The sequence below is a fragment of the Camelus bactrianus genome, chromosome 4 (genome assembly GCF_048773025.1).
Source record: "Camelus bactrianus isolate YW-2024 breed Bactrian camel chromosome 4, ASM4877302v1, whole genome shotgun sequence".
NCBI classification, from domain to species: Eukaryota; Metazoa; Chordata; class Mammalia; order Artiodactyla; family Camelidae; genus Camelus; species Camelus bactrianus.
Genome location: NC_133542.1, coordinates 24,568,953 through 24,588,495, shown reverse-complemented (window position 1 = coordinate 24,588,495; position 19,543 = coordinate 24,568,953). Strand labels below are relative to the sequence as shown.

Here is a 19,543-nt window from a genome sequence, read left to right as displayed (position 1 = left end):
ATGGAGTTATACGAACAATGACTCAATAAAATAAAGTAGATGCCCCTTCACATCCTACAGCTCCCCCTTCAAGTACTTTGCTAACGAGGACAAGACCTTTCTCTAACATCACGGAGCAGCTGTCTTCTCTTCGTATAATATAAGGAGCACAGACTGCATTAAGATTGTCCACATTTCTCATCCTGGACTTGCAAGGTCAGTCTTGTTCCAACTGCAAGGCTTTTTCCAACCTCTCTAGTTATTTCCATCAGCCTCTTCTGTCTTGCATCACCGAGTCCTCTTTCCAGCCTTAATCTACTCTTCCTCCTCTGGGCTCCCATATCCTCATCACACACTCAGCACAAGCTCAAAGGTCCTACAAGCTGTTTTTGGTTTGTCTTTGTCTTTGTACAAGTCCTGATACCCTGGTCAGACTGTGAGATCTGTAAATGTAATGATGTTATTCTGATTCTTTCCATCTCTGTTGCCAAGCAAAGTCCTTAATAATAAAGTCTACCTGCTCTCAGACGTGTAGTCACAGAGAAGCTGAGCAAACCAGATTGTGTCACTCCACTATTTAAAACCCATCTATTGCTTCACACAGCCTTTAGGAGCAGTACAAACATCCTAACATTTATTGAACTGTCAGCAGCATGTTGACTTATCTCTGCAGCCACAACTCTCACCGTGTACTCCCAACTCTATAGCCACTATCTTCTGCCTTGAAAGAGTCATTCTTTCTTTTATATTGGAGAACGAGGCAATGCTGGTCCCTCTGCTAAGACACTCACCACTCCCCTCCATTTTTCACCCACTTATTTCAGAGTCATCCTTTGCATCTCACCTTAAATGTCAGTTCCTCGTTGAGGCGTATCTTACTCCCCAGAGGACTTTACACTTTCTGCCTTTAAGTCTCTGAGTTCTGATTTCTCTGTTCAACTCCTTCCTGTACACTGAACTGTGATTTCATCCTTGCCACTTGTTTATCACTCGATACTTAAGACGTTGGCACGATGTCATGTCTTCTCTCCTCCCTTGGTTCTTAACCAAAACGTCTCTGTCTTTACCGACCTGCCCTTGACAGCTGTTTTTGTTGCCTAGTCATCCTTGAAATCTTCCCTTCCTTGGTTTCTTCTGTGACCCATGGGCCCTATTAGAAAGAATTTAGTTGAATTCCTTCCCAATCTGTGCTCTTTTCTTTTCTTTTCTTTTTTAACTTCTTTTGAGAACAGGCAGTGGTTCTCACGTTTGAACGTATCCATGACAACCCGCTAATAAGAGAGACAAGGCAATCTGCGTAGAATTTGTGGTGTACCTATGTGACGGCCACTGGGATAAGTACAAGGGAAACCATGAAGAGAAAAAGAGAAAGGGCCTCTGCCTCTCCCTCAGGGAGCTCACAGTTAGCTGAGGAAGGCAGACCCTAGTCGTCACACCCTACATTTACACACACCCCCCACACACACATAGGCACACACATCCCATTTAAGATCCACGAAAGAGATCACATTTAATATGGCAGCCCAAGCTCGAACAAGAGGTCAGAGAAAGCTTTCCTGAGGAAAGAGCTGTTACTTACAAGAGGCAAGAAAAGTGCAGTTGTCACCCACTGAGTCCGGATCCAGACTCCCTGTTCTTGCCACTTGTGAGCTATGTCGTCTTGTCAAGTTCTTTATGAATCTGTTTCCTCATGGGTAAAAGTGAGCAACTATCACTAGTTAATTCACTGGACTGTTATAATGATTAAGTGAATTAACATGTGCACAACACTTAAAGCAACATCTGGCACAAAGTAAGTGCTATAAACTTGGCTATTGTCATTACTTTGCAATCCTGATATTCCACGCTTCTTGGAGCTAAATTTCCCTTTCTTTTCTTAAATTATGTTGACAGAATATGGCCGTGATTTTTTAAATGCCCTTGTCTGGCAAATGATAAATTGGGAGACCCTGTATTTGTGTGTGTTGGGGGGGTTAATTTTATGAGTTTAGACTTGGAAACATTAAAATGAAGTATCCCAAATCCTTAAACTAGCGCCCCAGGCCCTCTATCACTTTGCATTTGCTTCATATTTGCATACTGCTTCAGGTTTTCAATTGCTGTGTAACAGATCACCTTAATTCTTAGACTTGAAACAGTATCCATTATATTATCTCTCATGATCCTATGGAGTCAAGAATTCTGTTAGGAGTCAGCCAAGTGATTCTGACATTGATTGGGTCACTTGGTGGTATTCAGCCAGTGGTGAGTCTGGTCTGGAGGGTCCAGGATGGTTTTACTCTTGGTCCTGGGGTCTCAATGGAGGTGGCTGGAGGGTGGGCTCAGCTGAGCCCCCCAGCCTCTCCATATGATGTTTTAGAAAGGTAATCAGGCTTCTTCCATGGTGGCTAGCTTCCTCCACCATGAGTATCACAAGATTCAGGAAGTGAAGCTGCCAGTGTGTTACGACCTGGTCCAGAAACTGGTATAGTGTCACTTTCACCATAAGCGATAGACAGGTATTCAGAGCGTCAGAGACCCTGCCGAACTGAAGGGAAGGGGACACAGACTATACCTCTCAAGAGGAAGAGAATCAAAGAATGGGGCCATCTTTAATTCACCACACCTACCAAACTCAGCCTGGAGTGGTACATTTAAACAATACTGAATTCTCGTAATCTCTCACACCCCTTACTATTCATGCCTCAGTGCTTTTGCACATCCTGAGCCTCTGTCTATGATGCCTCTGCTACCTTTCTCTTTCTGGTTAACTTTAACTCATCTTTCAAGTTCTAGTTCAGACATCATCTACTCTTGCTCCCGACACCCTTATAGCCTCTGATTGGATAGCATGCTGACTGACATATTTTATGAAACAAACTTTTAGTCTGTTTCTCTTACCAGTATATCAGCTTTGTGGTAGGGGGTAAGTATAATGTCATATTAATTTTTGGGTTTCTAGAGTCTAATACAATACATGAATATATTCAATGATGATATGTGTCTTATACTTCTTTATTCAATTGTAATACACATTTTATTTTCCTTTTGAGGCTTGAATTGGCACAGATAGACTGAGAAATAATATTTAAAACTTAGGCATCACCTGGAAGTCAATAAAAATGATAAAGAAGCTGTCTTCATCCTGACAGAGAAACAGAATTATATACGGTCTTTCAAGTGTAGAAAATTAATCTATATCGGGCTATCGATGTATTTGATCACAGCTCAAAAATTAAAGTACAAGTAAGCCCCAAGGAATTTTCCATTATTACTAGGTGTAACAAAAAGAGTTTTCCAAACTGCTTTACTGGCAAAATTCTTCAGCCAACCTTCTCCTATACCTCCCATATTTCTGTTTATTCTCAGTTCTCTCTTACTGATGGTAAGAAATGTCTTCATGAATATCTGGCAAAGCAACGAGCTTACATTTTCTGAGCATTACTGTATTCTAGGCACTCCACTAAGTATTTTATGTGAAATAGCTCATTTATTTTTACAATGACCCTACAAATTTCCTCCTATTTACATTAAGGAAATTCAAGCTGAGAGAATGTAAGTGACTTGTTCGTGGTCACATAGTTGGCAGACACAATCTCTCCAACTTCACAGACCCTGCTTTGAATCTCTAAACCTTATCTCTTAAAGGGTTTGAATCATGACATTTAATCAAATCTATGTGACTGCTCTACGGATATCAATGTTTCCTCTCACGTTGCTTTGTTAAAAGTCAGTGACTTGGATGGAATATTTTATCCTCCATTTTGATTTTTCCATTTTACTTCTTCCATTATACTTCATTGTGTCTCTAACTGTAAACATTTATGAATCTTTCACTTGTCATTTATTTATTCATAAATATCCTGGTGTAGATGTAAATTTCTACACTCAATGTTGGGTCTAATTTTAATCAGGTGCTCCTACCCCAATACACAATGTTACAGGGATGTAAAAAAACAAACAAAACAAAACAAAAAGTTGGCTTTTAATACACCTTAAGAGTCCATGACAGGAATCACTAATCATTTATCATGATTTTCTCCAAAACTCTGTGTTAACTGCATCATTCTTAACTTTAACCAGAAAATATTTATTAAGTATCTACTATGTGAAAAAAAAATGTTCTAGGTTTTATGTATTCAGCATTGGCGGAAAAACAAAATCCAAGGCTTTATATAGCTTATTTTTTATGGTAAGACAGAAAATAAACTAGTAAGTAATTTGTTAAGTGGTGATAAAGTGCTATAGAGGATCCTAAATTATTTTTCAGATTATAAGAAGACTTGGCAGTGTAACTGCATTTTATGTCACTGAGAGGTGACATCTGAGTAGAAGGAAGCAGGTAGCAAGTAGCTGGGGGGAAAAAAAGTGTTCTGGAAATAGGGAACCAAAGTGCGAAGCACCTGAGATGGATTCATGCTTCATGTGTTGGAAGAATAACAAGGAGGGAAATGTAGCTGGAATGGACTAACTGAAGGGAAGAAGAGAAAACACTTGGAGGTTGGGGTGTAATGCCTCCATCTTATAAGGCCTTGTAGATCTTGGTGAGACTTGGGGTTTTACTTTGAGTGATTCAGAAGAGCAATCAGAAGTTTCTAAAGAGGGGTCCCATAATCTACTCATCAACTAAGGATTAATCTGGCTACTGTTTGTAGACTGTGGCAGCAGGAGCAGAAGCAGGGAGAATGTTTACAGAGTTATTCAATAATCCAGATGAGAGTTGATGTCCTTGATTAAGGTGGTAACACAGGAGTTAGTGAAAAGGGACTAGAATCTGGACATATTTGGAAGCAGAACAAATAGGCTGCTGACAAAATGTGGGATTTGAGGCAAAGTGAGGAATCAATGATGATTTTGGGGTTTTTACCTGAGCAATTTAAAGGCTGGTATTGCCATTTACTAAAATGAGGAAGTATATGGGAATTATCAATTTGGGGTATTGGGTTAGGATCAATGTTTGACAATGGACATTTTATGTCACTGAGAGATGTCACTATGTTTTTAGACAGATGTGGCCTCAACAGAGTTCTTAACATAGACTCCAGGACATTCTGGCAATCAATTGGATTCAGCACCAAAGTAGGAAATTATTTCCTATTCCTGCAGCTGGGCATCATTATGAGAGACAGGAATTGTTTTCTACTTGGATAAAATAACCCTTAATGTGTCTTTAATTCAATTCAAGGTTGTACACCAGGCAGATGATACCATGCCCTGCTCATACCTCCTAAGACCTCTTATACTGGTTTGGTGTGCTCACACCTTTCGCCTTCTCCAGTAAGCTGTTCTCAGGAGCCTGGAGCTGCCTTCTTCTTACTCCAAGGGGTTGGGAATTATACCAGATCTCCCCCTACCTCCATATTGGCTAGTAGCCAATGACTAGTAATACATGGGCACCTCTGCCTCTGGCAGTATCTACACCCAAGAATTCTCATTAGGTTCAATTTTGTCTCCCTTTCTTGGCTGCTCCCTCCACTGCACTGTAGGTTTCCCCTGAGAGTATTCACTGAATAAATCACTTTCACTTCCCAACAAACAAAAGTCCAGGACCAGATGGATTTACTGGTGAGTTCCACCAAACATTTTAAGAATTAATACCAATCCCTCTCAAACTCCTCCCAAAAATAAAACAGAAGGGAACACTTCCAAACTCATTTTGCAATGCCAGCATCACCCTGACACCAAAACTAGTCAAGGACACTAGAAAAAAAAAAGAAAATTAAAGGCTAATACTCTGACAAACATAGATGCAAATATCCTCAAAAATATAAGTAAACTAAATTCAGTAATACATTAAAAGGATCATACGTAATGATCAAGTGAGATTTATTGCAGTGATGCAAGGATGGTTCGCCATCCACAAATCAATCAAGCCAATCAATGTGATACACCACATTAATAATACGAAAGATAAACAATACTATGATCTTAAGAGATTCAGAAAAGGCATCTGACAAAATTCAACATTCAGTCATGGTAAAAACTCTCATCAAAGTGGATACAGACAGAACGTATCTCAACATGAGAAAGCCAGTATGTGATAAGCCCATAGCTAGCATCAACCTTAATGGTGAAAAACTGTAGGCTTTTCCTCTAAGATCAGGAACAAGATAAGGATGCCCACTCTCACCACTTTTATTCAACATAGTAGTGGAAGTCCTAGCCAGAGCAATTACTAAGACAATAAAAAGAAATAAAATGTATATAAATCAGAAAATAAGAAATAAAACTGTCTCTATTTATAGATGACATGGTATCATATGTAGAAAACCCTGAAGATACTCTACCAAAATGTTAGAAGTAATAAACAAAGTCAGTAAAGTTGCAGGATACAAAATCAATATAAAAAATCTGTTGCATGTCTATACACTAATAGCAAACCATCAGAATGAGGAATTAAGAAGACAATCTCATCTACAATTGCATCAAAAAGAATAAAATACCTAGGAATAAATTTAACCAAGGAGGTAAAGACCAAAACATTGAAACCTATAAAACATTGATGAAATAAATTAAAGAAGACATTAGTGAAAGGAAAGATATCCCATCCTCATTGATTGGAAGAAATATATTACCAAAAAGTCTGTAGTACCCAAATCAATTTAAAGATTCATGCAACTCCTATCAAAATTCCAATGGCATTTTTCACAGAAATAGAACAAACAATTCTAAAATGTGTGTGGAATCACAAAGGACCCTAAATAGACAAAGAGACCTTAAGAAAAAAGAACAAAACTGTAAGCAACACACTTCCTGATTTCAAACTACATTACAAAGCTATAGTTATTGAAACAGTAAGTAGTGGCATAAAAACAGACACATAGATCAATGGAACAAAATAGCCCGGAAATAAAACCAGGCACTACACTATGGTCAATTAATTTATGAAAAAGGGGCCAAGAATAAACAATGAGAAAAAGGGAAGTCTCTTCAATAAATGGTGTTGGTAAAACTGTACAGCCATGTGCAAAAGAACAAAATTAGACCTTACACCATACACAAAAAATCAACTCAAAATGGATTAATGTCTTGAACTACAAAACTCCTCAAAAAAAAAAAAAAAAATACCCTGTGAGCTCCTTGACAGCAGTTCTGGTGATTTTTTTGATTTGACACCAAAAACAAAGGCAACAAAAGCAAAAATAGACAAGTGGTACTACATCAAACTAAAAAGCTGCTGCACATCAAAGGAAACCATCAACAAAATGAAAAGGAAATCTACTGAGGGGAGTAAAATATTTGCAAACCTGAAAAGCGGTTAATAAGCAAAATATATCAAGAACTCATACAACTCAGTAGCATAAAAACAAAATTCAATTTTAAAATGGGCAGAGGATCTGAATGGACATTTTCCCAAAGAAGACATGCAGACAGCCAACAGGTGCATGGAAAGATGCTCAACATTACTAATCATAAGGGAAATGCAAAACAAAACCACAGTGAAATATTACCTCCCACCTCTTAGAATGGCTATTATCTACAAGATAACAAGTGTTGGAGAGGATGTGGACAAGGGAACTCTTATACACTGTAGCTGGGAATGTAAACTGGTACAGCCACTATGGAATACAGTATGGAAGGTCTTCAAAAAATTAGAAATAGAATTACCATATCATTTTTCAATTCCACCTCTGGGTATTTATCCAAAGGAAATGAAGACACAAAGTTGAAAAGATAGCTGCACCCCCATGTTCATTTCAGGATTATTTACAATAGCCAAGGCATGGAAACAACCTAAGTGTTCACTGACAGATGAGTGGATAAAGAAGATGTGGTATATATATAATGGAATATAATTCAACCGTGAAAAAGAAGGAACTCCTGCTATTTAAGACAACATGGATAGACTTGAGGGCGTTATGCAAAGTGAGACATATCAGACAGAGAGATACATACTGTACCATCTCACTGATATGTGGAATCTACAAACTAAACCAAAACAAAAACAAGAAATAACCTGAACTTGTAGATCAGGAGTGGAGAGTTGGCAAAATGGGTATGTGTATATATGTGTGTGTGTGTGTGTATGTATGTATACGTGTGTATATATATATACATGGCAGGCAATAGGTATTTAACCAATATTTGTTAAATAAATAAAAAAGTAATCAAATGTGAATTAAGGTAATTCTGCTTCATAAATACTTAAAGGTTAAATGTTATGTCATTCCTTTCCAAAGTAGTACCTAATTCTGCTTAGTTTTATTCTATTTTTTAATGTAAAAATAAATCTTTATAATGAAATAATTAACTGAAACAGGAGAGTATTATAATCTTAAAATCTATTGGCTAATAATAAAAGGAAACTCTTTAAATGCATACTTATGGAACGTCAGACTTTAAGTGTCATCACGGAAGTCAGAAAACATAGGCGGATAAGAAGTTTAGGTTGAGTTCAAAGCCTGCTCTTTCTTTGAAATAGTTTGTTCTCCATAATAAACCTTCAGAGCCAGTTTTATCCTTCAGTATCAAATTTTAAATGTGACTAAAGAACAGGCTGTTACATGACGCTGCCTGCAGACCCCACTGTCTTCTAAGCCAGCCACTCTCATTAGTGTGAGTGCACATGTTGATCAGACCCAGGAGGCATTTATGTGACACCAAAGAACTCCACATGACACTCCTTCAGTCAAGATTTTACTCAGACATTTTGGGTCTCTCAATACTGTTATTTCCTCTTCTTCTGTAGCATTTATTCTCACTTGACCCCATGTTTTAGAAAGCGCACACGAGTCAGTATTCCAGACATCCCAGGGACTTGAAGAGCTGATCTAATGCCTGTGTTGCAAGATGAAAAACAGAAGAATTTTGTTGAACCTATGAAAAGGATGACATTTTGCCTGGCCCTGAGCTGTTCTGTTCAAAACTGAAGCTTTTGCAGCTTGAGGCTCTTTGATTTGTGAGCTAGAGCGTATCATATCTTGGCCATTACTGAATCATAAAAGTTCTCTGCCTCTTCCCAGCTCATTTTATTTAAAAGGAAAAAGAGAAACCCTTTATCTTACGAAATGTGTTTTCTTTTTATTTTCCTTCATTTCGCACATTGCTGGAATGGATTCTGTAAAGGTTCAGTGAAAACATATGTAAATGGTGATTCGAAAAGGCCATTGAACTGACGCCAAGGAAGATTATCTGGCTGGTTAGTCTGGAGCGGGCGTCATGAGAGTAGAGCCCTTTGCAGCACTTTCTTTGCTGTGCCTCCTTGTTAAAGACCAGAAACATGTACTCATTGTGTGTTTTCATCTATAAAATAGTAATATAGAGCAGCACTGCACATCCAGGTCACGATCTGGCTTAACCACAAAGTAGGGATTGGCTCGGGGGGAACAGGCTGAGCATGAAGGAAGGCTTTGTTAGGAATTCCTGTGTGTTCCGTATGCCTTGCACAAGAGGGAGGTGCCTAGAACATTTCTTAACATCAAAAGTAGTAACTTCCCAAATGAACTACATCACCTTTTAACAGAACCCTTCACCCTAGTTTAATTACTCCTTTATTCAACAAACATGCAATCAGTGCATTTTATATTTCAATCCCAATCCTAACTGCTGGGACTCACTAACAGTCATCTTCTTCAAGAAGCTCTCAGTCTATTTATAAGCCTATTATTATGGCAAAGTGATAAACACTATTTAAAATTTTATAGTAGGCGTATTTCCCTTTTTTCGAGATAGAAGGACAGTATAACATCATTTCATATGAAAAGGACATCATGTGTTCCATGAAAGAAAACAGGGGAGGAAATTACAAGCATGTCAAGTAGTTAATATCTAAAAACACTATTCTTGTAGATTTTGTGGTGTTTGTTGTATTTGTGAGCTTTTCTAAGAATCTCTAATTTATTGTGATGACTTTTCTCATTCTGAATATTTACTTCCATACATAATTTTCTATTCTTGTTCTTAAAGAGGTTTTTCAAAAACTGTCAAAGCATGAGACCCCACAGAGCCTTGACCCAGTCCTGCTACAAGGCTGTCCCCAAGATGATGGTCAGAAGGTCACAACACTCTACTTGGCACAGAGGAGGTTAATAGGTGGCCACTATTATTATTATAATGGTTCTTTACTGGTTCTCTCATTGTCATTTTCTCTAGCCCTAGAAAGGTATTTCCTGCAGAATCTAGGGGCGGGGGAAAAATCACATATTCCATGACTGTCTAAGTTCTAAGAACTGTTTCAATGAATAACAAAACCACATTTTTTTTCAGGTGTGCTATATTAGAATTAGTTTTCTACTTCCTTTTGTCCAGAATTCACTGGGCCACTTAAGAAGTGTGAATCCTTTAGGAAAATAAGTCTGGAAGCTCTGAGGCCATTTATAAATTGAAAGCATAGCCATAGGCAGATAGAGATAGAAACAAACATTCTGTATTAATTTTGACTGTACCTTTCTCCCTTTTGAAATATCTGTTGGGACAGTGGAGATAAATGAGTGTGAAATGAATAGTTTTTCAGATTGGTAGGAAAAAAAAAAAAAAAACCTCACAGGTGTTTAATGTCCTTTGTAGCAAGATGTCCTTGATAGGAATTTCTCTCTTTTCTCTCCCAAGGAAGCTGGAAAACGTATTCAGGGTCTCTCAGCGCTTGAAAAGAAAAATACAGCCATCCTTTTCGTTGGCTTCAAATAGCCTAAATAGGGTGAACAAACTCACTGCAGCTGAGTCAGAAGGAAGATAGCCATCTGTTAGCGATAAGCAGCGGTGGGTAGCTTTGAAACCGAGCCAGCCTGGAGATTGAGGACAAGCTTCAAGGAAGGACTTTTAACTTCAAGTTAATCACTGGTTGATAAGGAGAAATGAAGGATTAGTGAGCAAGGCACTGACCTCCCTTGGAAGCATTTATTTCTTTTAAAATGTGCTTTAGAATGGCCCACCTGTCATGATGTGATCATTCAGGTTAGTGTTAATATGGCCTTATATTTTTACAACTGTGTGAGAAATTTGGGGCTCAGGGCACTTGGGAAGAGTCTGTAAAAGTGAAGCAGCAGAGTGCAAGAATATTGTAGTAAAAAAAATATGCCAGCTCCGGAGCTAGACTATATGCATTCCAATCCTGACTGCACTCCCTGACCTTAGAAAAGCTCCTGAACCTCTGTAAGACTCAGTTTCTTGAGCTGGAGAAATTAAATTAATGATAGTATCTACCTCATCAGATTGCTCTGAGGATTAAACGAGATGATCTCTATAAAGATATTAGCCTAGCAGGCAGTCAGGACTCCATTAAAGCCAATGCCCCATGAAACCTTAAATCACCCATTTCCAGTGCCCCTCTAGGATACTGTTCTCAGCTTCAAGATTTTGTATTTCTAGTGGTTTCTGGTAGCAGCTAATAGGAACTGAAGAACACTGACCATGTTTCCCTGCTGATTTAAGCGTGTGAATTACTTAAGAAAAATCTAAACAGTCCCTACAGATGGTAAGAACCCGTAGGCCCTCCCAAAGAAGTTCAACTCTGTTTTTGTTTCCAGGGAGCTGGTCAGAGGCAACTGGCAAACCTCTTCAAAATCATTCAGGTTCTACCTCAAAAACAGAGCTATTCAAGCAACTGGACTTACTTTACTAATCCTAATTTGGAACAGGAATTGTAAATTGTCAGGTTCTGATGAGGCAGGTCATGGGGCCTAGAGCTTTCAATCATCTTTTTTCCACGGTGCAATAAGAAAAGGTGCAGATGGTGGTAGCAAAAGCCAAGCAAAGATGACAGATGATTCTCCTAGATAGAGCCCCATCACAGTGTCGAGGCATCTGGGGAATCATTCAGGCAGATACCAAAGTCAACAGCTTGACTTTGGCAAGACATGTAAGAATGTATGGTATTTTGCTGGATGAAGAGAAAAAACCTGGGAATAGCTGGGGTTTCAACACATATGCTCTCAGAGGAAAGTAGCCAGAGAAGGTTCACCAAGGCACCATGAACACTGAATTGGCTAATGCTGAACCAATGTTCCTAGGGAAAATGTGAGTTAGGTTCTTGCCAGCCTGTGGTCACATTTTTATAAAACGATAAATATATATCCTTGTTTTATCTGTGTTTCTGATTAAAGACATCTGATTTATTTACTATACATTATTGTTTCATTAACATTGGACTTCCGGCCAGTAGCACTATAACTCATGTCTGAACAAAGCCTACTTAACACACATATTTTCTCCCTTAGGCACGTTTCAGCCTTCTTGTGCTTTGGAACACTAGACAGCACTTCAGCACTACGCTGGGCCATGTTAAACAGCAAAATCACCAACGGAAAGCACAGAAATGCAAAGCCATAGCACTAAATAGATGGCCGAGAGGATGTTGTTTACAATGTTAGTGCTGAAACAAGAAAGCAGCGCATCATCTTTTTCAGCCCCAGCTGGAAAGGTGTGCATTGAGTGACTCAAATTTTTCCCTGCTCTGAGTTTGTCCCATGAATGACCATGAAAGCACCACCAGAACTGACTTTGGGGTTACAAATAAATTTTTACTTGTAAGCACATTTGCAAAAATGAAATCTAGGAATAATAATAATGAACTCTGTTGATATATTATCTGGAGGAAATACTATGTGTTTGAGGTTGTATACTCAACATGACCCTAACTTTATAATAAAAGATAGGTCTTTCTTTAAATGGTATACCAATGCTTTCTTCTAAAAATATTAAATATTGAAAATATGATTTTAGGAAAAGATAATGGTCTGAGTCTTCCAGTTGCAAATTCAAAAAGTTGCATAATTTAAAAAAAATCAAAAATGACTTCAGGTAAGTAGAGAGCACCTCAGCGTAATTGTAAGTCGATACTACTCAAAGTATTTAGGGGCCAAAGGCATCTGGGACAGTTGAAAAAGAAAGTTAAAGCTTTCATGAAATTATAAAGTGAGTCAGTGTATCAATATAATTTAATTCATAAAAGTTAATTAGGGCTCAAGCTTATACAGCTGTAATCTGTAATTAACAAAGGTAAAATTTAGTTACAAAAATTTCCCAGGATTATCTGCCAAATAATTGATCAGGGTCTAGCATATGCAGCTTTGTAAAAAATAACTAGAAGGGATATATTTTAGAATGAGTCTCTTCAGACCGTAGAGAGTTGAGAGTTTCTACCTTCAGAGCAGCAACACTATTAAAAAGAGACAGAGATTCCTCCAAAAAATTAAAAATAGACTTACCGTATGATCCAGCAATCCCACTACTGGGCATGTATTCAGAGGGAACTCTAATTCAAAAAGATACATGCACCCCAATGTTCACAACAGCACTATGTACAATAGCCAAGAAATGGAAACAACCTAAACGTCCATCAACAGATGACTGGATAAAGAAGCTGTGGTATATTTATACAATGGAATACTATTCACCAATAAATAATAATAATAAAATAATGTCATTTGCAGCAACATGGATGGACCTGGAGATTGTCATTCTAAGTGAAGTAAGCCAGAAAGAGAAAGAAAAATATCATATGAAATCATTCATATGTGGAGTCTAAAAAAAAAAAAATGGATGAACTTTTTAAAAAACAGAAACAGACTCACAGACATAGAAAACAAACTTACGGTTATGGGAGGAGGGGTGGGAAGGGGTAAATTGGGAGTTGAGATTTGCAGATACTAACTACCATATATAAAATAGATCAACAACAAGTTTCTACTGTATAGCCCCTGGGAACCATATCTAATATCTTGTAGTAACCTAAAATGAAAAAGAATATGAAAATGAATATATGTATGACTGAACTATTATGCTATACACCAGAAATTGGCACAACATGGTAAACTGATTATACTTCAATTAAAAGAAAAAAAAAAGAGGTATAATTTGAGTGCCAATGTGTCTCCCCTTCTAAGAAGGCTACAGTTTTGGAGAATGAACTTAAGGGAAGCAAATTTTTTTTCCTTAAACCCATCAACTTTCTAATACCCACATCTCCACCAGCCACAGATGATACTACCCCTTCCTTCCCAGCCCAACTTTAATGATAAACACTATAATCTTCAATCTGCAAGCTAAGAAGCAGTATCTAAATTCACCCTGATCAAGAGAGGAAATCTATTCCTATTCTCACCAGTATAGGGCTTAGGACTTGATCTGATAGCTTTAATTGCAGTAAATGGAGTTTTCTTCCTGTTTCTTTCTACTTCTGAATCCTTCCTCGGATCTCAGATGTCTGGCATCTGATACCAGGCACATCTTCCTGAGGGCTGTCCCCACTAGGTCTGTCCGCTCTGTTTGATGCTGCCCCTCAGCTGACATCACAGCACCCATCGCTGCTGCCTGAAGATATCTAATGTCCATCCCATTGACCAATTCAAAGTGGTGTGGAGAAACAAGGCTGGTCCGACACAAGGCTGTAAACAATGATTGCTCCCCCTCTTCAGGGGCCAGCTCTACAGTTAATTCAGCTCCCCACTCACACAGTCCCCTCTATAATTCTACTTTCTACTCTCACTATTCCAACTTCATAATCCAACTCTGCCTCCCTCTGCACAAATATTTTAAGAGGTTAAGAGAAGATGTCACTTCAGAGACTGAGCAGAGACCAGCCATATGGAACTGAGTAAATACACTGTCTCCATAAACGTGCATGAAATATGACTAAATTCCAATTTGTTCCAAATTTATACAATAATAGCAGTTACTTTATCCTCCCACCTGGGGTATTTAAAGTCTATTTGGGGCTTTAAAAAGACAATGAGTTTTTTCAAAGAGAAAGTGTTTAGTCAGTGCTAAGGATCAATCTTATTATAAAGAAAATGTCAGGTCAATTTGTAAACTCTTTTTAACTAAAAGTCAAAAAGTACTTTATAATGAATTCTTTATTGAAGCAAAACTCATCTTTTCAGACTCTGAGGTCTGCATCTTTCTCTTAATATTCATTTTACTCTTCTGAAAAAAGACTTATAAAACACTGATAACTTATAATAACAAATAATTATATTTAAGAAAAGGAAGCACTGTCTTCACATTTTACTGTTACATCCTTCTCTCCAGCTGAAACATTTGAGCATATAAACAGAATAAGATAAAAAGATCCTTAATTTAATTCCCTAAAGTAATTTAATTGAATTCAATTCATCTCTCTCAAGAACCTCCATTTTTCATTTATTTTAAACAAAAAAGAAATCATTTTTCTAATAAACATGGATTTCTATATCAGCAGGGGAATTCAAAATATCAAATTTGTTTAATTTTTAATATGTGAATATGGTTTACTAATGCACACATTAAATTTAATAAAAAATCTCTACTTTCACTTCCTAGCATTTTTCTATGCTTCAGGTATATCAATTTTCTTTAATCAGGCAGAGATCTAAAGTGTTATTTCAAAGGCAAAATTTCTGCAACCAAATAATATCTCTAGCATGGAGGCATTTCTATCCCAAACATTTGCTGTCTCTGTTTGACAATTCTAAGCATTAACAACATTCAGATTTATATTACCCAGCAGAGTTCTACAAAGAGAGCCTGATTTTTTTAAGAAGACAAAAACTAAAGTACAAAGAACCTTAACCACTGAGGAAAATGGGAGCTTTTTAAATAGTAGAACTGTTGGCTGAAACACTTTGGGTAGAAGTGTTTGGGTAGAAAATAACATTTTACCAAGATGCTGTGATATTTTGTGCTAATATTTCACACCTAAGGTGTTGTTTTCTTCATGCAGAGGCAGCAATCGGTTGGAAAATAGACAACACAAACTAACAGACTTTTTTTTTTTTATCTTAAGGCTTAGCTAATTTGCTACATGGTGATTAATGCTATAATCAAGATTCTTAGTTAGAAAATTAATCATTTCATCAACTGAATATGGAATATATGTGGATAGAAAAATGTTATAAATCAAAAGAAAACATTGGAACATTTAGACCTCCTAAAATTATTAATTTCTCAAAGAAATTTCTCTGTCCCCCTTTCCCTTAGTGTCTTTCCTGCTGTAGCTCCAATCTGCTATTTAGCAGCTACATTGCTCTGAGTAAATGCTTAATCTCTCTAGCTTTTTGTCTTCATCACTTAAAGGGCAATATTAGCATTTATGAATTGACTCCTCTTGTTGGAAGGAGCAGTGAAGTCACTGGCAAAGGGTCATGGACACAGGCAGGTGAATTCATTGGCAGTCATTATTGTAAGTCTGCCCTATAGTCCCAAAGGACCAAAAGAAAGGTGAAGTCAGAAGGTGATAGAGGAGAAGGAGCTGACAGATACACGTGTACTAATCTTATATGAACAGAATTCTCAGAGAAGGGAGATCAGATAAATAGGTTGAGGTGCAAGAAGCAGAGATGGAGCTTGGGGCCAACCAACATAACATCAGAATTTCTGGCAAGAAACCACCTCCCAGAACACCGAAACACATGCACTGAGAGAGGGCAGCCACAGCAGAGGAAAACCAACAGAGCAGCACAAGTTTAGCTTCCCAGCACATCCGGGTTCCTGCATAGTATTGCAGCTCTCCAGTGGTTTACAAGCACCCTAGAGAAGGCAAGTACTCAAGGTCACTGATATGGCTGTCCCGCGAAAAGCCATGGAGAGTTGGTGACGTGTAGCGGGTGGGAGCAGGGTGGGGCTCAGAGGAGAGCCTAAGGGAGGATGAAAACCTTTAGCCAAGGATCTCAGATCAATTTCAGTCTAAGGTGCCTGAGGCACCAGCAAGGCAAAGGCTGGTTCCCATTCACAAGGATGACCACGACTCTGCTGAGAAACAGCGGCTCTGAGTTAAGAAGCTCTGGACTGAAGTACTGGGTATCAGCAGGACCACGAGAATCCAGGTCCATGTGCAAGAACCTCATGAGTGGGTCCTGAGATCTCTTCTTTCTGTCTCCTGCTCACATGATGTCCCCTAGACCACCCACACACACAGGCCACCAAGAGAGCTGGGAAGGAGTGAGAAGATCCAAAAGTCTGCACATTTGACTGGAAGAGATTTAAATGTTGGGGCTAAACTAAGGTAAGTATCCCAGGTGGGAAAAAATGTAGTTTCCTCTCAAACTAGTCTCACATTTTAGTAATACGTAGGTTTTATCCGTTACAAGAAAATAAAGTTAGTGACTTCATTTTTGCACTTCTATATGTAATATTTGATTTTAAAATAACCCCATTATACTCCTCTTTCATTGTGTTTATAACAAGTAAGTGAAATTAGTTAACAATGAAGTGAAGCATGTGAAGTGTCTAGCGCACGGTCTGTGACTTTCGAGTCATGCAGTGGATGGTAGCTTCTATTATTACCAGACAACGAGGAAGCCAGGCTCTCAGACCTCCCCACTCAGACCTCCCTGTACTCGGGAAAGCACTCATCCCTCATACCTGTAGTTTTGACAGTGGTTACAATTTGACAGTTGCAGTGTGACTGCCCACATGCCACACTGTAGATACCACAGTGAAATGGTCTGCTGGCATGGAAAGAAATTATAGTAGAAACTTGATGAAAGAGCCTATTGACGATTAAATGGATTATTATATGGCATTTTTAAAACCATGTAAGTCATCTATGTTGGACTATCAAGATCATGTGACGGGGCACGTAAGAAATTTGGTATGCTTACTTGGAATTTCCCAGGACCAGAAAGATGACGCTGAGCAGACTAGACTACCAGATTACTGTCAGCACTACCTGGAGCTCAACTCCCTGGAGACACGCTGAACAAATATTCCACTGATACCAACACACGCAGTATGCATCCCAGGCAACTGTAATTCCTCTGAGATGAAGTGGCAGTGTTCACGTTCAACAGTATGGCTGTATTTCACACCAGTCCCAGGAGGCAGGCATGGCCCATCAGTATTTGCCATGGAGAGAATGAAACATGCCTCAAATCTATCCCACCACCTGGCTACTGATTCCTCTGTGTCCCCCTAGGATTCATAAGGCAACACTGGTATACCCACTCCCTCCAGGGACTGACTGTGAGCCCCTAATAGACGATTCTGTAATGCTTCTCTGGGGAGTGGTGTGGGAAGGTGCACTAGGCAACCCATTGCTTAAACGTATCTGACTGGAATTGTTTTTCTCTATTGCAATATAAAGAGTGATAATTGAGTGTAACTGAGTGTAGTTTGTTTTGGACAACTGAATAACTGCTACTTGACTTTGTAATTTAACGTATGCTTTTGGGAGGAATGGTTTAAACATTCGAAGGATTTAAATTGTAAAAACAATTGCTTCTACCTGTAATCCATTTTCTATAATACTAAAAAAGTCTGCATTGAAGTCGCCTCCGTGGCCCCAACAAAACAGGGCAGTTCTAAGTACTTTCCATAATTAAAAATTATTCTGGAATAAAGAGGCATGCTAGCTGATCCCCATTTTTGTGGAGCCCAGTGATTACACAAATTCTTCCTGATGACAAATGTGGCATTAAACAAAACAAAACCTCCCATTACAATTTTAAAGTATACACAATATGCTGCTGACAGTCCTATGATTATTAACTAGGCTTTTCAAACACCAGAACCCTAGGCAAGAGCTGTCCTCATAAGAAAGACACCATACTTAGTTTACAGGAAGTTACACTCTCTTTTTTATATTCATACAGCACAGTTCATATGATACATACTTCGTAGCAGATCAGTTGATTGTCCAGTAAGGATTCCCGTTGTCTCCATTTTTCCTAACATAACCCTGACTGGTTAAGCCAATCAGTGCATAGCATTTCCCTAACAACTGTTATCAACCTAGGGTGGGGGACAAAATTTAAGTAGGTCCAGTCAAGCTGAAGAAAAGGATTTACATTGCCTGCTTGGAGAAGAGAACTTGCTAGAAATGCAAATTTTCAGATCCTACCTGAAAGCTGTTGTGAAGGTTAGTTTATCTGTCAACTTGACTAGGCCTTGGTACTAAGATATTTGGTCAAATGCCAGTTTAGATGTTATTTCTAAAGATATAGTTAACATTCAAAACAGTAAACTTTTTGATGGAAGCCTTTATAAAGTGGCTGAGCCTCATCCAATCCCATTGAATACCCTGAGAAAAAGACTGAGGTCCCTTGAGGAAGAAAATATATTGCCTGCAAGACTCTACCCTCAGACTCTAGCTGCAAAATCAGTTCCCTGGGGCTCCAGCTTGCCCGCCTGCCCTGCAGACTTCAGACTTGTCAGCCCCACAATCACATGAACCAATTTCTTAAAATAAATCTTTCTCTACGCAAGTGTGTGTATATGACACACAAAGGAAGAAATTTATTTTAAGGAATTGGCAAATATACACAAACACACACATTACATTGGTCTATTTCTCTGGAGAAACCCAATTAATGTACCTACTTAATTGGAAACTCTGAAGGTGAAGCCCAGAAATCTGTGTTTTAAGAAGTCTTCTAGGTAATTCTGATGCACCTAGAGTTGCAGCTCTGCTGCACTAGATCAGCTTTATTATATCTCATTGACAATTCAATAAATTTGAAACTATATTGTGGTGACTTAGCATTTTATCTAAGATGGAACCCTGTTTCCCAGAATTTCATTCCCTGCCTGCTTCTGAGACAGGAGGGAAAGGGGCAGGGCACAAGCATTAAAATGAGTGACACAGCAATTGAGGATAGGACATAAACTGTAGAACCAACTCAGCCCAAGATGGTGGAAAATTTGACTTCCAGTAGACTTTGAGCCTCATTAT

General features: G+C 38.4%; 1 long non-coding RNA gene across 1 annotated transcript in view; it reads right to left on the bottom strand.

The window, feature by feature from the left end:
• The window catches only part of LOC123613592 (uncharacterized), a 430,490-nt gene that overhangs the window by 127,411 nt on the left and 283,536 nt on the right, over positions 1–19,543 (bottom strand). The gene's annotated exons all lie outside the window — the stretch shown is intronic.